Source organism: Nicotiana attenuata, chromosome 6 (genome assembly GCF_001879085.1).
Source record: "Nicotiana attenuata strain UT chromosome 6, NIATTr2, whole genome shotgun sequence".
Lineage (NCBI taxonomy): Eukaryota > Viridiplantae > Streptophyta > Magnoliopsida > Solanales > Solanaceae > Nicotiana > Nicotiana attenuata.
In genome coordinates, this window is record NC_031994.1 from 6100195 (window position 1) to 6107676 (window position 7482).

Below are 7482 nucleotides of genomic sequence, written 5' to 3' on the forward strand. Positions count from 1 at the left end.
AAGTTGGGAGGTTGCTGTTGATTAGCTGCTTGCACGGTTATGTGCTATGTTGGTTCCGTTTCGAGGTATGTTGGCGAATCAATTTTGGTTGCAGAAATTGAGCTGAGGATGGCACACGTGAAGGAAAATTTCGGTAAAGGTTATATGGCGCTTCGTAGATGTGTGAAAATAATAGGATGTCTTGAGCTGTTGTGGGTAAAGAATTGCCCAGTGTATAGAGAAGGAAGATGCTTGTTTGTATTGAGATGAGGTCGTACCCTGCGGTTTCAGAGTGCCAATAAAGCACGAGTGGTTCTGTTCGTTAAATCAGGTGATTTGCAGATGAATAAGAGTGAATGACTCTCGAGAAAGGTTTTAATGGGTTCAAGAATCTACATGTAACACTCAGGTGTTTTAAGGTTGTGTATGTGACCAAAGACTGTGTTTTCATTAGAAAAGATCAAGACTTGTGGTATTTTATGTTAATTATGGGGTTCTATGTATCAGTATCTGGAAAGTAATGGTAACAAATTCAGATTCGCAGGAAGTTCTTCAAGTAAAGTATTCTGGAACGTGGTATTTCTGGGGAGCATTGAGAAAGTATTCAGTGGCTTATGGGTCTTAGACAGTGTGGCCTTATGTGCGAGTCTCGTGTGGTAAGCCTGGATTGAGGCATTGTGATGCTACAGCGAGGGAGAAATATCAGGTGGATGAGGAATAAAAAGGGAAATTAGATAGATGGAATAGCTTGATAGTGGACCGAATCGGTATGGTAAGGGTATGATTAATTCTTCGTATGTGATCAAGGTAATGAGCTTTTACCGGTACTGTGCAGCAAGACTCTTGAGTTCTAACAGCTTGCTTAGTTTGTTTTGGGTAGAAGGATTCAGTCCTGGCAGTTAGCTTGTGCAATAGAATTGGGAGAGAGAGTTCTTGACTAGAGGAATATATAAATGTTTGTGGTTAGGAAAAAGGGAGATGGAGTTCTCATGTTATCCTAGTGTGTTATGGTATACGCGGTATGTTGTGAAGAATTGAGATTGCGTGTTCAAGGTTTCGGTCCAGTTCATAATGGGAAGTCATTAAATTCTTAAGCAGCACGGGCAGCTGCAAGTGAGTAAAGAATCGATCTTCAGATGATTAAGGAAACGGTATGGCTATTCTAGTGATTTGACGGGGGTATATGTTCAGTAAAAAAAAGGGCAAGGTGATGTAAACTGATAATACTTCGGTAGTATTGCGGCATTTTCTTGTTGGATCGACTACGGATATTTGAGTTGTTGATGGCACAGGGAAATTTTAGAATATCTCTCGTGGAATGAATGGGTACTTGATGCGTGATATGTATTCATACGGCGGAATGTGGGATCAGGTATAGTGATTTGTGTGTTATATGGAGTTGGAGACTGGGAGTTCTCAGATACAGTCTATGTCGTGGTTGTGGATCGTGTGTATTCGGTACCGTTTAGCAGCAATTAGGATTTGGAGGCTAGAGTGGATCTTTATTTGCTGATATGTTAGATTTTGGAGGTGACGTTGAAGTTCAGACTGGTTGTCTCAGCATGGGGTTATGCTAGACTATTGTGTCAGAAAATGCCACAAGTTGCGTGGCGAGGTGCATCGGATTATGTTCTAGCAGAGTGGTTTGTATTCCAAAGATCAGCGGACGGCTAGAAAGGATGGCTTTTCTTAATTGGGCCTTCGTGGCGGATGTCAGTGCAGAGGTTTCTACCATTGATCCAGTTCCGGTATTGAGGGACTTTTCGGATATATTTCTTGTGGCCGGGTATGTCGCCGGGTGAGATTGTGGATTTCGGTATTTATTTGGTGCCGGGCACCGTATCGTACTGCTCTGGCAGGAGTTATAGTAGTGGAAGGAGCAGCTTCAGGCTTCTTGGTATTGAGTTCGTTGGCAGGCCAATGTGGCTACGTATTTAGCTTGAATTAGCTTGGTTAGTCTTGAGTTGTATTGTTGAGGGACAGGTGGATTCGATCGTTATTGAACTTGTTAGTGATCTGGGGAGATCTATGAGTTGTTTCTTTTTCTATGCTGTGAGGCGTTATGATTTTTGGACTGTGGGCATATATAGTACGGTGCTATCGAGATTCATAGTGGAAGTTGAAGGGGGGACCTCAGTTGTGTTTGAGTTTTGTAGCTTACAACGCTATATATAGATACCATTACGCACTCAGCATGCTTACGACCGATACTCGGTATTTTGTTATAATGAGCAAATTTGGTTCGATGTGCATCTCCCTATGTGAGATATTTGTGTGGATCGGGTGGCACGCCGCCACGGGTATGTTATCTAGATCGGGTTGCATGCCGCAACAGTGTGATGTTGAGAATAGTTTTCCATATGTTACCTTATATACCTTGCTTCCTGGTTTCTGAGGAAAGTCTGTATTGGGTGTTGCTCGGCGAATAGCGCGTCAGTTGTGTCCTTTCAGGATTGAATGGTGTATATTACTTGCTTCACCGTTGGGGGTAATGAATTGCTTTGGTTTCAGACATCAAATTGTGTGTAGCTGTCGATTTTGATCATAGTGACTTGAGGTGCTTCATGTGTAACAGTGTTTGGATATGATCCCGCATTGTAGCGAGGCTACGTGGAGTTAGGACCCTTCGAGGTAGATTCAGGCATTCTATTTCTATGATGTGAGACGGGGTCTCAGCCTTGTGTTGTGATGGTACTGCTGAGCTTGAAGTACAGCTCTTTCGCTTGAGTCAATCGTCATGATTTGAGTATGTTCAGACCATTTCTTGTTGGTGCGTGTATTATGCAAGTCGTGGCGTAGGCCTGTATTGAGGTGTCGTAGCACCAGAGTGATGTGTTGGATTCGAGGTGATCGTTGGAGTCATTAATGAATACGAACAGATTTGGTTTCAGCTTGTTAGAAGGATAATATCGAGGTTTGGCCCGGAAATCTGTTGTGGTATTAGTCAAAAGGGAAACGGTTTCATGAATGGTTGATATGAGAAATGATTACGGTTTATAGCATGTTTCATTTATCGTTGGCAGTATAGGAAACTGTGGGAATAAGGTTTTAGCTAATGAGAGGTTTTCTGCCGGTATTTGGTTGTTATGGGCAACTACTGTGAATAGAAGTTATCGTTTCGAGTGTTTGGGTTATGTAGTACATCATATGATTTCACCGAGGTTGCAGGTATGGGTTATTACAGTTGGTTCGGGCCTATTCTGAGTATAGATGTGAGGTCCTGATCTTGTGTATGATTTCGGAAAGTGCAATGTGATCTCCGGGTATATGCTTGGTAAAGTTATTCAGCTGTTGGTTAGCTTCTAGGACAACTCTGGGTACGCTCGAGGACGAGCGTTGGTTTAAGTTGGGGAGGATGTGACGACCCGACCCGTCGTATCAGGTATTTCTGCCCCGTTTTCCTTATTTATTACTTCTTCGTGTTTCATTACCGGTATGTGGTGAGTTAGAGTTGATTCGGATTGGTTTTAATTGGAAATGAGGCACTTAGCCTCTTAGAAGGAACCTTGTTTTGGAAAAGTCAACCGGAAGTTGACTATGTAGTTAGAGGGCTCGGATGTGAGTTCCGATGGTTCGGGTAGCTTCGGGGGATGATTTGTGACTTAGGAGTGCGATCGGAATGGAATTTGGAGGTCCGGTGTAGAATTAGGCTTGAATTGGCGAAGTTTGAATTTTGGCAAATTTCGGTTGATAGGTAGGATTTTGATCCGAGGGTCGGAATGGAATTCCGAGAGGTGCAGTAGCTTCATTAGGTGATTTTGGATATGGACGTTGTTTGGTCGGTTTTTGATTGAATGCGCATTGCGGAAGTTTTGATGAAAACTAGGCTTGAATCCGATGTGTTTTAATGATTTCAGCGTTGTTTGACGTGCTTTGAGGATTGAAACAAGTTTGAATAAGGTCTTGGGATTTGTTGGTGCTTTTGGTTGAGGTCCCCGGGGCCTCGGGGTGATTTCGGGTGGTTAAACGGTGAATTTGGGTGTTTGTTGCAGGTCTGGTGTATCTGGCTTCTGGTATTTCCGCATCTGCGAAAAAGGAGCCGCATAAGCAGTTCCGCAGATGCGGCTATGGTGTCGTAGAAGCAGTCCTCGAGGGGGCCTGGCATGTCCGCAGGAGCGGAAGTCCTTCCGCAAAAGCGGGTCCGCATAAGCGGACAATCCATCGCAGAAGCGGTTGAGGGGAAATCGCATAAGCGGGCTTTTAGTCGCAAAAGCAGCACCTGGGGGAGTTAACGTGAAAANATGTTATATTATAAAGATGATGCAGGTTTGGACAGTTGTAAATTTTGCGAAAAGCCTCGTTTCAAGAGGCTTTCCAGTGGGAATATGGTCGCTATCAAGTCGATGCATTATTTACCTCTTATACCTAGGTTAAAGAGGTTATATGCGTCGATGAGTTCTGCTCCTCATATGAGATGGCACTTTGAAAATAGAAGACCACCTGGTGTTATGTGTCATCCTTCAGATGGAGAAGCTTGGAAGCACTTTGATAGGACATATCCAGATTTTGCTAGTGAACCAAGGAATGTTCGATTAGGTCTGTGTGCGGATGGCTTCACGCCTTTTTCTGTATCTGCCACACCATATTCATGTTGGCCAGTCTTTCTTACACCTTATAATCTACCACCCGAGTTGTGCATGACTAGTCCATATATATTCTTAAATTGTATTATCCCCGGTCCACGTAATCCGAAAAGTTTGATTGATGTATATTTGCAACCTTTGATTGATGAGCTAAAACAATTGCGGTACGATGGTGTTGAAACATATGACATATCAACCAAGCAGAATTTCATTTTGCGTGCTAATTTAATGTGGACAATTAACGATTTTCCTGCGTATGGAATGTTGTCTGGGTGGATGACTGCTGGGAAGCTAGCTTGTCCTTACTGCATGGAAAATAGTAAAGCGTTCACTTTGAAATATGGCCGAAAGCAATCATGGTTTGATTGTCATCGTCGATTCTTGCCTCCTGATCATGAGTTTAGAAGGATGAAAAATGCATTCAAAAGGAATAAATTCGAATGTGATTTCCCACCTCTGATACTTTCAGGTGAGGAAATTTGGGAGAGGGTCCAGAACTTCAGTAAAGTTACTGAAGTTCCACCTTATAGATTCCCCGGATACGGTGTTACTCATAATTGGACGAAATAGAGTATATTTTGGGAGTTGCCGTATTGGAAGGATAATCTTCCCCGTCACAACCTTGATGTCATGCATATTGAGAAGAACTATTTTGACAATTTGTTCAACACAGTGATAGATGTTAAAGGTAAGACAAAGGATAATGCAAAGGCTAGAATGGACTTACAAGAATATTGCAGGCGGCCTGAATTATACTTGCAGACAGCAAACAATGGTAAGGTGTTCAAGCCCAAAGCAAGTTACACATTCACTTTTGGAGGAAAGACGGCAGATTTGTGATTGGGTAACGAAGTTGAAGATGCCTGAGGGTTATGCGTCGAATTTTGGGAAAAAAGTTGATATGGAGGTAGGGAAGTTGAGCCATTTGAAAAGACATGATTGTCATGTTTTCATGGAGACCTTAGTGCCTGTTGCATTTTCTGGTTTGACTGAACGAATTTGGAAACCCATCACAGAGATTAGTTTGTTTTACAAAGACTTGTGTTCTTCCACATTAAGGGAAGAAAACCTACAACGGATGGATCAAACATTCGTGTAACTTCTACTAAGATGGAAAAGATATTTCCATGTGGGTTTTTTGATGTGATGGAACACCTTCCAATCCACCTTGTACACGAGGCACGACTTGGAGGGCCTGTTCAATGCAGATGGATGTATCCTTTTAAGAGGTAATATTTTAGGTTTGATGTAATTTTCTGTTTTAATTTAAACAAATTTTCTTCGCTAACCTGAAATTATGTAGGACAATTGGCAAATGCAAACAATTTGTTAAGCAGAGGAATATGATTGAAGGATCTATATGCGAAGCTTATCTTGCGAAGGAAACTGCCCATTTTTGTTCTTATTATTTTGAGAGTAATGTGGCATGTGCTAGGAATAGGCCCAACAGGCACACGGTCGACCTTAGGAATGATCCATTATATCCGCCTATGTCCATATTCAATCAACCAGGCCGATGTTCTAAGGATGTTACAAAGAGAAGTTTGAGTGATATGGAGTACAAGTCAGCTACACTTCACGTGTTGCTAAATTGTCCTGAAGTTATACCATATCTCAAGTAAGTAGTGATTTAGGAGTTATCAAAATCTAAAAATTACTATGATTACATCTCAATGCAACTACTAAAAATATTTGATGTGTCACAGTCACTTTGTGGGTCAATTTGGCCATGATGCTGTATATACGAGATTTGATACGTGGTTCAAACAATTTGTAAGTTTCTCCTTAAAATATTCTAACACTATGTAGGTAAACAATGTTTGGAAGTTATGCTAACTTATGAATTTATTTAACGATTTGTAGGTAAATGATCCAAATAATGGTGTAAATCAATTTTTGAAAGATGTATCTTGGGGACCTGGGGTTGAGGTCACAACCATGTCTAAGTACGTTGTGAATGGTTATAAGTTTCATACAGAGGATTGATCTAAAAATAAAAATCGCAACAACAGTGGGGTGTGGGTTCAAGGTGGTGATGGCAACCAAGATGGAGATATTGATTATTATGGTGTGCTCAAAGAAATAATAGAACTAGAATATACAGGTTGGCCAAATAAGAAATTGATACTCTTTAGATGCAAGTGGTTTGACCCACATCCAACAAGAGGTACAAGAGTACACAATCAATACAACATAATTGAGGTTAATCATACGAGGGAGTATGATCGCTATGATCCTTTCATAATTGCACATAATGTTAGGCAAGTGTATTATGCTCCTTATCCATTGTGGCGGAATAAGGCTGATTGGTGGGTTGTAATAAAAACTAATCCTGTGGGTAGGGTAGAAGTCGAGAATGTGTTAGATGTTTCATATCAAAATGATATCTCCAGTGTTCACCAAATAGTGGACGAAGTTTTAGAAAATGATTTGGAACATCCTGAACACATATTGGAAGAAGTTGATATGGATGAAGTAAGAATTATAGAAAACGAGGAAGAAGAATCAACTGATGAAGCTCAAATTAGTGAGGAAGAAGAATTCTCGGACGAGGAACTATACGTCGATCAGCTTTAAAAAGTTGGTTTCTTTAATAACTCATGTTATAGCTAGTTTCTTTATATGTTTCAATCTAACTTTGTATTATGTCATGCAGATGTCAGGCAAGGGTCGAGGTAACAGTGATCCTACTGGTTCTCGGGGTAGAGAAAAGCCTAGGAAACAAAATAGGAGGGTAGAAGGTAGTACTCAATTCGTTCCTGCCTTTTCACAGATGCTGTGCCTATTCCTGTACCTGCGCCTCCACCCCAGGGCTATTCTGAGCTGCCAGCGCATGTCCAGCCCTACACCTTCGTGCAGACGCCAGGTCTTTCTTCACAGGGCCATAGGACTGTACGACCTACATACAGTCCACCTGTCT